Raw genomic sequence first — 12568 nt, 5'->3', positions numbered from 1 at the left:
TCAGCTGTCCATTATTGAGGGCTTCTTAAGGCAGACCTCACACATACAAAACAACTATGGGTTCTATTGCAACCACCAGTGTAGTTAATTTAGAAAACGATCATCAATAGCTAAAACTATCAGATGAAGACTGTTGAGGAACTAGATAGACACAAGGTTTAGAAGCCCTAGCCCACAGATTATGAATTACAAAGGAGGGGAAAAAAAAGTCCCTTTACAATAGAGACTTGGAAGAAGCCACCTTAACCCAATTTAGGTCCCACCAATAATGGGACAAATGGACTTCTGTTTTGTCAATATCTGAAAACAAAAAGTCAGAGGACTGTTTAATTAATTGACTAAAGAGACACTAAATGCTGTGTGTATGGTTCAAATAATTCTGAATCAAAGGTGAGGGGTTTCATTTCAGGAAAATGAAGGAAATTTTAGTATGCCCTATATTGCAAAGTAGTATTAGAAACTTCTAGAGTGGGATAAGTGTACTACTATTATGTAAGATAAGGTCATTATTCTCAGGAGAAACATTCTAAAGTATGTAGAGTGAATTGGGTTTCTTTGTTTTCATTTTTATTTTTAATTTAATTCTTTTTGAGACAGAGTCTCGCTCTGTTGCTCAGGTTGGAGTGCAGTGGCACTGTCTCTGTTCACTGCAACTTCTGCCTGCCGAGTTAAGTGGTTCTGCTTCAGCTTCCCCAGTAGCTGGGATTACGGTGCCAGCCATCATATCCAGCTAATTTTAGTAGACACGGGGTTTCACCATGTTGACCAGGCTGATCTTGAACTCCTGACCTCAAGTGATCTGCCCATCTCGGCCTCCCAAAGTGCTGGGATTACAGGCGTCAGCACCGCACCTGGCCAAATAATCAATTTTTTTATTTTTATTTATTATTTTTTTTTTGAGGCGGAGTCTTGCTTTGTCATCCAGGCTAGAGTGCAGGGCATGATCTCAGGTCACTGCAACCTCCGCCTCCCAGGTTCAAGCAATTCTCCTGCCTCAGCCTCCTGAGTAGCTGGGATTACAGGCCCCTGCCACCACACCCGGCTAATTTTTGTATTTTTAGTAGAGATGGTGTTTCACCATGTTGGCCAGGCTGGTCTCGAACTCCTGACCTCCTGATCCGCCTGCCTCGGCCTCCCAAAGTGCTGGGATTACAGGCATGAGCCACCGTGCCCGACTATAATCAATTTTCAATTTCCCATCTCCCATTCCACCTGCAGCCCAAGCTCCATTTTTCCTGTCACCCAGACTCTTATGAAAAATAACCCTCGCTTCTACTTCTGTATACCTTACTTATTCCTAAACACATCATTCCATGGTACCTTCCTTTGCATTTCAACAAAAGTCACTGTGGACTTGCTCTGTCCAATACAGAAGTCACTAGTCACATGAGGACTGGAAATGTGTCTATTCTGATTTGAGATGTGCTATAAGTGTAAACTGCATGTAAGATTTTGATGACATTAGTACCACAAAATTAAATATTATTAACAATTTTAGATTGATTATATATTTTAAAAAATAATAGTATTTTGTTCTCTGAACTACAGCTATGTCTGCTGAAAATTGGGAATAATATCCCTAAATCTATTTCATGAAATAAGGAATAATATATGTATAGTGTCTGATACATAGAAGACTCTCGAAATAGATCGAAATATTGGCATATCTTTGTACTTCAGGAAGAGCCTATTCAGAGCCTATTTGGCCTTGTACATTAGAAGCGTTCAAGGAATATGCATTGTGGAAAAGCCTATTTGGCCTTGTACATTAGAAGCGTTCAAGGAATATGCATTGTGGAAATAGAAACTAAAGGCCAGATTCTAGTTAGTAGCAAAGCCAAGCCTCTTCACACTGCATGCTGTGACCTTTCTACTCCTCCATGTTGCCAGAACCAAGAGTTGACTAAATAGTGGACTGCTGGATTTGGCCAAATACTAAAAGAGCTAAAATGCACATGGAAGTTACGTCCAATCACTTAGGACCTCCACCAACTACCTGGTTCCAAGACAGTCAACTTTTAGTCTCAGCCACTCCTAAAGCTTGTTCTTTGCTGTCATTAAATACATGAAGTATGGATCTAATGCCAAGGAGATAGTACCCAGTGGTCCTCAAAAAAAGTGGCAGCTTTAATATCTGATGTTTGCATCTTGCTGTTATTATTTATTGCAGAGTTTAACATTCATCATGGTTGGTTGCCCACTGCAAGGTTTGATCTGGATCAGTGACTGATCATTCTTAATTTAGCTATTGAAATTATTAAGCGGACCATGCAGACATAAGCTTTAGCTGTCACTTGTTTGCTCATTGATACACAAAAGTGTGGAGACCAGAAGTTAATTCTACAGCAATGATTCTCCTGCTCAGAATCACAAACACAATTTATTATACCCAGAACCTGCCCAAAACGTTATTATAAAAGCTTCCTCAAGCAGGTGGGATTAATTAGATCTTCCTTTCTCTCAGGCTCTTCCTTTATAGATACTCTTCCTTCTCTTTCCTTTTCCCACTCCTTTCCTTGGAAAAGATCATGTGAATAATGGTACAGGAAATTTGATAATTGTACTTTGCAAGGGAGCTTTCGTTTCTTTTAAGGATTATCCTTACTCCCAGGCAATGCTCCAAAGAGGCATAGAAGAAAATGAGGGAGATTCAGGGAGAAAATTAGCCCCTCAAAGGGAAATATTTTAATGCTTTTTTTTTTTTTTTTTTTTTTTTTTGATACAGAATCTCGCTCTGTCGCCCAGGCTGGAGTGCAGTGGCGCAATCTCGGCTCACTGCAACCTCTGCCTCGTGGGTTCAAGCGATTATCCTGCCTCAGCCTCCCAAGAGGTTGGGACTACAAGTGTGCACCACCACACCTCTCTAATTTTTGTATTTTTAGTAGAGACAGGGTTTCACCATATTGGCCAGGCTGGTCTCGAACTCTTGACCTCGTGATCCACCCACCTAGGCCTCCCAAAGTGCTGGGATTACAGGCGTGAGCCACTGCACCTGACCTTTAATGCATTTTTTATTGTGGTAAAATATACATAACCTAAAATTTACTGCTAGTTACATTTAATACATTCATAATGTTTTGCAACCATCATCACTATCTAGTTTCAAAACATTTTCATTACCCCAAAATGAAACTTTATAATCATTAAGCATTTATTTCCCATCCCCCCTCTTCCCACCCCTGCCAACCACTAATCTGCTGTCTCCATGGATTTGCCTCTTCTGGGTGTTTCATATAAATGGAATCCTATAATATGTGGCCTTTTGTATCTGGCTTCTTTCACTTAATAACATATTTTCAGGGGTCATTCATGTTGTAGTATGTTATCAGTACTTCATTCCTTTTTATGGCTGAATAATATTCCATTATGAGTGTGTGTGTCTGTGTGTGTGTGTGTGTGTGTGTGTGTCACTATTTGTTCATCCATTTATCCATTAATAGATATTCGGGTTGTTTCTACCTCTTAGTTCTCATGAATAGTGTTGCTGTAAACACTCATGTACAATTTTTTTGTTTAAACACCTGTTTTAAATTATTTTGGGTACATACAGTACCTAGGAGTGGAATTGCTGGGTCATATAGTAACTCTATGTTTAACTTATTGAGGAATTGCCAAACTTAACACATTTTTAAAAACCATTCTGGAGTCTCCAACTCCCAGCGCGAGAGACACAGAAGACCGGTGATTTCTGCATTTTCAACTGAGGTACTGGGGTCATCTCACTAGGGAGTGCCGGACAATCGGTGCTGGTCAGCTGCTGCAGCCTGACCAGCGAGAGCTGAAGCAGGGCGAGGCATCGCCTCACCTGGAAGCGCAAGGGGGAAGGGGATCCGTTTTCCTAGCCAGGGGAACTGAGACACACAACACCTGGAAAATCGGGTAACTCCCACCCCAATACTGCGCTGTAAGCATACAGGCACACCAGGAGAACATATCCCACTCCTGGCCGGGAGGGTCCCACGCCCACGAAGCCTCCCTCACTGCTAACACAGCAGTCTGCCGCGATCTATCCGCAAGGCAGCAGCGAGGCTGGGGGAGGGGCGCCCGCCATTGCTGAGGCTTAAGTAGGTAAACAAAGCCGCTGGGAAGCTCGAACTGGGTGGAGCTCACAGCAGCTCAAGGAAGCCTGCCTGTCTCTGTAGTCTCCACCTCTGGGGACAGCGCACAGCTGAAGACCAACAGGGGAAGTAGCGGGAGCCGGTGCAGACGCGAACGACTCTGTCTGACAGCTTTGGGGAGAGCCGTGGATCTCCCAACGCGGAGGTTGAGATCTGAGAACAGACAGACTGCCTGCTCAGGTGGGTCCCTGACCCCTGAGTAGCCTAGCTGGGAGAAATCCCCCACTAGGGGCAGTCTGACACCCCACACCTCACAGGGTGGAGTACACCCCTGAGAGGAAACTTCCAAAGGAAGAATCAGACAGGTACACTCGCTGTTCAGCAATATTCTATCTTCGGCAACCTCTGCTGCTGATACCCAGGCAAACAGGGTCTGGAGTAGACCTCAAGCAATCTCCAACAGACCAACAGACAGTCCTTCTGACTGTCAGAAGGAAAACTATCAAACAGGAAGGACACCTATACCAAAACCCCATCAGTACGTCACCACCATCAAAGACCAGAGACAGATAAAACCACAAAGATGGGGAAGAAGCAGGGCAGAAAAGCTGGAAATTCAAAAAATAAGAGCGCATCTCCCCCTGCAAAGGAGCGCAGCCCATCGCCAGCAACGGATCAAAGCTGGTCAGAGAATGACTTGGACGAGAGGAGAGAAGAAGGCTTCAGTCCATCAAACTTATCAGAGCTAAAGGAGGAATTACGTACCCAGCGCAAAGAAACTAAAAATCTTGAAAAAAGAGTGGAAGAATTGACAGCTAGACTAATTAATGCAGAGAAGATCATAAACGAAATGACAGAGATGAAAACCATGACACGAGAAATACATGACAAATGCACAAGCTTCAGTAACCGACTCGATCAACTGGAAGAAAGAGTATCAGCGATTGAAGATCAAATGAATGAAATGAAGCGAGAAGAGAAACCAAAAGAAAAAAGAAGAAAAAGAAATGAGCAAAGCCTGCAAGAAGTATGGGATTATGTAAAAAGACCAAATCTACGTCTGATTGGGGTGCCTGAAAGTGAGGGGGAAAATGGAACCAAGTTGGAAAACACTCTTCAGGATATCATCCAGGAGAACTTCCCCAACCTAGTAGGGCAGGCCAACATTCAAATTCAGGAAATACAGAGAACGCCACAAAGATACTCCTCCAGAAGAGCAACTCCAAGACACATAATTGCCAGATTCACCAAAGTTGAAATGAAGGAAAAAATCTTAAGGGCAGCCAGAGAGAAAGGTCGGGTTACCCACAAAGGGAAGCCCATCAGACTAACAGCAGATCTCTCGGCAGAAACTCTCCAAGCCAGAAGAGAGTGGGGGCCAATATTCAACGTTCTTAAAGAAAAGAATTTTAAACCCAGAATTTCATATCCAGCCAAACTAAGTTTCATAAGTGAAGGAGAAATAAAATCCTTTACAGATAAGCAAATGCTTAGAGATTTTGTCACCACCAGGCCTGCCTTACAAGAGACCCTGAAGGAAGCCCTAAACATGGAAAGGAACAACCGGTACCAGCCATCGCAAAAACATGCCAAAATGTAAAGACCATCGAGGCTAGGAAGAAACTGCATCAACTAACGAGCAAAATAACCAGTTAATATCATAATGGCAGGATCAAGTTCACACATAACAATATTAACCTTAAATGTTAATGGACTAAATGCTCCAATTAAAAGACACAGACTGGCAAACTGGATAAAGAGTCAAGACCCATCAGTCTGCTGTATTCAGGAGACCCATCTCACATGCAGAGACATACATAGGCTCAAAATAAAGGGATGGAGGAAGATCTACCAAGCAAACGGAGAACAAAAAAAAGCAGGGGTTGCAATCCTTGTCTCTGATAAAACAGACTTTAAACCATCAAAGATCAAAAGAGACAAGGCCATTACATAATGGTAAAGGGATCAATTCAACAGGAAGAGCTAACTCTCCTAAATATATATGCACCCAATACAGGAGCACCCAGATGCATAAAGCAAGTCCTTAGAGACTTACAAAGAGACTTAGACTCCCATACAATAATAATGGGAGACTTCAACACTCCGCTGTCAACATTAGACAGATCAACGAGACAGAAAGTTAACAAGGATATCCAGGAATTGAACTCATCTCTGTACCAAGCGGACCTAATAGACATCTATAGAACTCTCCACCCCAAATCAACAGAATATACATTCTTCTCAGCACCACATCGCACTTATTCCAAAATTGACCACATAATTGGAAGTAAAGCACTCCTCAGCAAATGTAAAAGAACAGAAATTATAACAAACTGTCTCTCAGACCACAGTGCAATCAAACTAGAACTCAGGACTAAGAAACTCAATCAAAACCGCTCAACTACATGGAAACTGAACAACCTGCTCCTGAATGACTATTGGGTACATAACGAAATGAAAGCGGAAATAAAGATGTTCTTTGATACCAATGAGAACAAAGATACAACATACCAGAATCTCTGGGACACATTTAAAGCAGTGTGTAGAGGGAAATTTATAGCACTAAATGCCCACAAGAGAAAGCAGGAAAGATCTAAAATTGACACTCTAACATCACAATTAAAAGAACTAGAGAGGCAAGAGCAATCACATTCAAAAGCTAGCAGAAGGCAAGAAATAACTAAGATCAGAGCAGAACTGAAGGAGATAGAGACACAAAAAACCCTCCAAAAAATCAATGAATCCAGGAGTTGGTTTTTTGAAAAGATCAACAAAATTGACAGACCGCTAGCAAGGCTAATAAAGAAAAAAGAGAGAGGAATCAAATAGATGCAATAAAAAATGATAAAGGGGATATCACCACTGACCCCACAGAAATACAAACTACCATCAGAGAATACTATAAACACCTCTACGCAAATCAACTAGAAAATCTAGAAGAAATGGATAATTTCCTGGACACTTACACTCTCCCAAGGCTAAACCAGGAAGAAGTTGAATCCCTGAATAGACCAATAGCAGGCTCTGAAATTGAGGCAACAATTAATAGCCTACCCACCAAAAAAAGTCCAGGACCAGATGGATTCACAGCTGAATTCTACCAGAGGTACAAGGAGGAGCTGGTACCATTCCTTCTGAAACTATTCCAATCAATAGAAAAAGAGGGAATCCTCCCTAACTCATTTTATGAGGCCAACATCATCCTGATACCAAAGCCTGGCAGAGACACATCAAAAAAAGAGAATTTTAGACCAATATCCCTGATGAACATTGATGCAAAAATCCTCAATAAAATACTGGCAGACCGGATTCAGCAGCACATCAAAAAGCTTATCCACCATGATCAAGTGGGCTTCATCCCTGGGATGCAAGGCTGGTTCAACATTCGCAAATCAATAAACGTAATCCAGCATATAAACAGAACCAAAGACAAGAACCACATGATTGTCTCAATAGATGCAGAAAAGGCTTTTGACAAAATTCAACAGCCCTTCATGCTAAAAACGCTCAATAAATTCGGTATTGATGGAACGTACCTCAAAATAATAAGAGCTATTTATGACAAACCCACAGCTAATATCATACTGAATGGGCAAAAACTGGAAAAATTCCCTTTGAAAACTGGCACAAGACAGGGATGCCCTCTCTCACCACTCCTATTCAACATAGTGTTGGAAGTTCTGGCTAGGGCAATCAGGCAAGAGAAAGAAATCAAGGGTATCCAGTTAGGAAAAGAAGAAGTCAAATTGTCCCTGTTTGCAGATGACATGATTGTATATTTAGAAAACCCCATCGTCTCAGCCCAAAATCTCCTTAAGCTGATAAGCAACTTCAGCAAAGTCTCAGGATACAAAATTAATGTGCAAAAATCACAAGCATTCTTATACACCAGCAACAGACAAGCAGAGAGCCAAATCAGGAATGAACTTCCATTCACAATTGCTTCAAAGAGAATAAAATACCTAGGAATCCAGCTTACAAGGGATGTAAAGGACCTCTTCAAGGAGAACTACAAACCACTGCTCAGTGAAATCAAAGAGGACACAAACAAATGGAAGAACATACCATGCTCATGGATAGGAAGAATCAATATCGTGAAAATGGCCATACTCCCCAAGGTTATTTATAGATTCAATGCCATCCCCATCAAGCTACCAATGACTTTCTTCACAGAATTGGAAAAAACTGCTTTAAAGTTCATATGGAACCAAAAAAGGGCCCGCATTGCCAAGACAATCCTAAGTCAAAAGGACAAAGCTGGAGGCGTCACGCTACCTGACTTCAAACTATACTACAAGGCTACAGTAACCAAAACAGCATGGTACTGGTACCAAAACAGAGATATAGACCAATGGAACAGAACAGAGTCCTCAGAAATAATACCGCACATCTACAGCCATCTGATCTTTGACAAACCTGAGAGAAACAAGAAATGGGGAAAGGATTCCCTATTTAATAAATGGTGCTGGGAAAATTGGCTAGCCATAAGTAGAAAGCTGAAACTGGATCCTTTCCTTACCCCTTATACGAAGATTAATTCAAGATGGATTAGAGACTTAAATGTTAGACCTAATACCATAAAAACCCTAGAAGAAAATCTAGGTAGTACCATTCAGGACATAGGCATGGGCAAGGACTTCATGTCTAAAACACCAAAAGCAACGGCAGCAAAAGCCATAATTGACAAATGGGATCTAATTAAACTAAAGAGCTTTTGCACAGCAAAAGAAACTACCATCAGAGTGAACAGGCAACCTACAGAATGGGAGAAAATTTTTGCAACCTACTCATCTGACAAAGGGCTAATTTCCAGAATCTACAAAGAACTCAAACAAATATACGAGAAAAAAACAAACAACCCCATCAAAAAGTGGGGAAAGGATATGAACAGACATTTCTCAAAAGAAGATATTCATACAGCCAACAGACACATGAAAAAATGCTCATCATCACTGGCCATCAGAGAAATGCAAATCAAAACCACAATGAGATACCATCTCACACCAGTTAGAATGGCAATCATTAAGAAGTCAGGAAACAACAGGTGTTGGAGAGGATGTGGAGAAATAGGAACACTTTTACACTGTTGGTGGGATTGTAAACTAGTTCAACCATTATGGAAAACAGTATGGCAATTCCTCAAGGATCTAGAACTAGATGTACCATATGACCCAGCCATCCCACTACTGGGTATATACCCAAAGGATTATAAATTAGTCTACTACAAAGACACATGTACACGTATGTTTATTGCGGCACTATTCACAATAGCAAAGACTTGGAATCAACCCAAATGTCCATCTGTGACAGACTGGATTAAGAAAATGTGGCACATATACACCATGGAATACTATGCAGCCATAAAAAAGGATGAGTTTGCGTCCTTTGTAGGGACATGGATGCAGCTGGAAACCATCATTCTTAGCAAACTATCACAAGAACAGAAAACCAAACACCGCATGTTCTCACTCATAGGTGGGAACTGAACAATGAGATCACTTGGACTCGGGAAGGGGAACATCACGCACTGGGGCCTATCATGGGGAGGGGGGAGGGGGGAGGAGGGAGGGATTGCATTGGGGAGTTATACATGATATAAATGATGAATTGATGGGTGCTGACGAGTTGATGGGTGCAGCACACCAACATGGCATAAGTATACATATGTAACAAACCTGCACGTTATGCACATGTACCCTAGAACTTAAAGTATAATAAAAAAAAAAAAAAAAAAAAAACCATTCTGGCCTGGTCTGTAGAATTCTTCTTATGTCTATAATTTGAGTTCAATGGTGCATAAAAGATAGTAATTAAGATAATTGGTTTTTTGTATGTTTGTTTATTTGTTTTTGAGACGGAATCTTGCTCTGTCTCCCAGGCTGAAATGCAGTGACACGATCTTAGCTCACTGCAACTTCCACTCCTGGGTTCAAACGATTCTCCTGCCTCAGCCTCCTGAGTAGCTGGGATTACAGGGGTGTGTCACCATGCCCGACTAATGTTTTTTGTATTTTTAGTAGAGACGGGGTTTCACCATGTTGGCCAGGCTGGTTTCGAACCCTGACCTCCAGTGATCTACCCGCCTTGGCCTCCCAAAGTGCTGGGATTACAGGCATGAGCCACCATGCCCGGCCTGAGAATTTGTAAATAATGAAGGAATCTTCATGAAGTGCAAAATGGCAGGGTCCAGGATTTCCTCCCTTTGGGTATAAGGTAAGAATCTAGCAAATACCACATAATACACATCATGATGCTGTTACTGATCAGGATGGCTGGTCCATGTCTGTGAAGATCTGAATTGAAAATGAAAGTTTTTTATGTTCACTATGTAAATCGATAAAGGTGACACTATGACAAGAATCTTAAGAGTGGGATATATAAAATGTTTTGGAGTATTTTACAACTGTATCATAGGTTTGAGAGACAATGAGCCTTTCCAACTATATTTCACATTTCAATTTGCTTTCTTTTCCATCTAGAAATAATCCAAATGATTTTGCATGATATAGACAAGCCAATATATTTCCAATTCACTGTATCCCTTTTGTGATGAAATCTCCCACCCCACAAGGAATGTCAATTTGCTTAAAACATCAGTTGCTTATCAGTGTATTCCAAATGCCTCTTAATTTAAAATTCTTTTTCTGCCTGTTTCAAATGTGTATGTATATAGACACATGCACACACATACATTTTCTTTTTTTTCCAGTGAAATAAATAGAAAACCGAACACATACATACATTTTAAAGGAGAATCATATGACACTTTTAAAACATCCTGACACCAATTCTCTTATGAATTCTGTAAGAATATTTGGGAATCACTATCTTCAGTTTTTATAGAATAAAGGGTTTCCTAAGTCGATATTATGCAAATATCTGGCTGAAGACACATTGAAATAATTCAGATGACTTTCTGAATATTGTCAGATTAATAATATAAACACAGGCATTTTAGTGTCACTAATGTTTGATAGGTTTGAGTCTTAGAACCTTTGAAAACAATTTTATTCAATTTGTTTTAAATTAGGCTAATATTGAGCTTGATTTTTTTCCTTTAGGCCAAAACCAGGTGGCTCACTTGTGGCTTCTATTGTCTAATGATAATATTCAAGAAAGTGGAAATACCATTATCTGAGGATCAAGCTACTGTTCATTCAATCACTTACTAATAAATTCTCATAATTCAAGGAAAATGCTATGGAGAGAGAAACTGCTCACAAGTGGGAACAATCTCAGATTTTTATATATCCAAAACTGAATACAGACAGCGTTGCATTCTATTTGGCAATAATAGTCACAAACAGAAAAGGTTTATCTTTTCATGTGGCATAGGTAAGATTAAAAATATTAGCAATTATATTATTATCTATAAACACCTGAATTTGATATCTACAGAGGACAAGTGCTTAAACTCTGTCTATCCAACCTCCATTTTCATCCACTTTCAACATATTAAACACATTCTGAGACATGCCTATGAAAAGTGAATTGTGGCCTTTCCATGCTTAATTTGCTCCTTAATTGTGCATGATTTTATAATGCCCATAAAATAATACTTATAGGCATAACACTCCAAGTCAGCCTTTTTCAGAAAAGGAGAGTTTGATTTATTTCCAGATGTTTCTACCGAACATTTTCTTTTTTCTTTCCCTCACCCTCCATTCCCACTTCATTGTTGTGATTAACAGTGCAAAGCTCCATAGCAGAAATTCATCAACTGATTCCTTCCACCTACCAAATCCACATTTTCAGGTCTCAATTTGAGACATAATGAAAGTCTACTTTGCATAATTATCATATGAGACTATCTATAATTAAATGATGAAATGTGGTTATGCTCCAGTGTGTAGACGAGGCTTTATATGAACTGAAACTGCAAAGGTTTGTTTCTCTGCTTTAACTTTCATCTGGTGTTTGTGGAAGAAAAACAAAAACAAGCGATTTATTTCCAAAGGAGTTTAGGTCCCCAGTGGACACCTTCTTTTTTAAAATTTCAAGAGAGAAGGTGATTTCTTGAATTGAAGAATAACTGGAGACTTTAATATGATTTCCTCCTCAGTGTCAATAAATATTGCTCACAAGCTTTAAAAAATGCTAATTATCAACATTGCATTTTGAGTTTTGCCTTAAAATATTTTCAAAAGATTTTAGGATAGCTTTTTAAATACCTGTACAAAAACGCTTCTTATTCATCATGCAAATTTAACGCTTGAAAAAAAGCCTTTCAAAAGTTTCTCACCTTCATTCATAGTCTTGATTGATTGCCTTTCCATTTCTTCTAACTAGACAAAGTAAAGTTGACTATACCAAGTTTAATATGAAAACAATGATTCTAAAATTTATTCAAGGCGGGGAATAGCGTCTCTGAGATTCTTTGTGAAATCCCATGAAGTATTGTTGAATTGAACCTTAAAAATTAAATAAGCAAGCTTGTCTAAATTATATCCTTATTTACTAAGTATTCTTTGCACAATTATATGTCATACACTGTCAGAGACTGAAAATAA

The sequence above is a fragment of the Rhinopithecus roxellana genome, chromosome 7, assembly GCF_007565055.1.
Source record: "Rhinopithecus roxellana isolate Shanxi Qingling chromosome 7, ASM756505v1, whole genome shotgun sequence".
Lineage (NCBI taxonomy): Eukaryota > Metazoa > Chordata > Mammalia > Primates > Cercopithecidae > Rhinopithecus > Rhinopithecus roxellana.
This window is presented reverse-complemented; position numbering follows the sequence as displayed.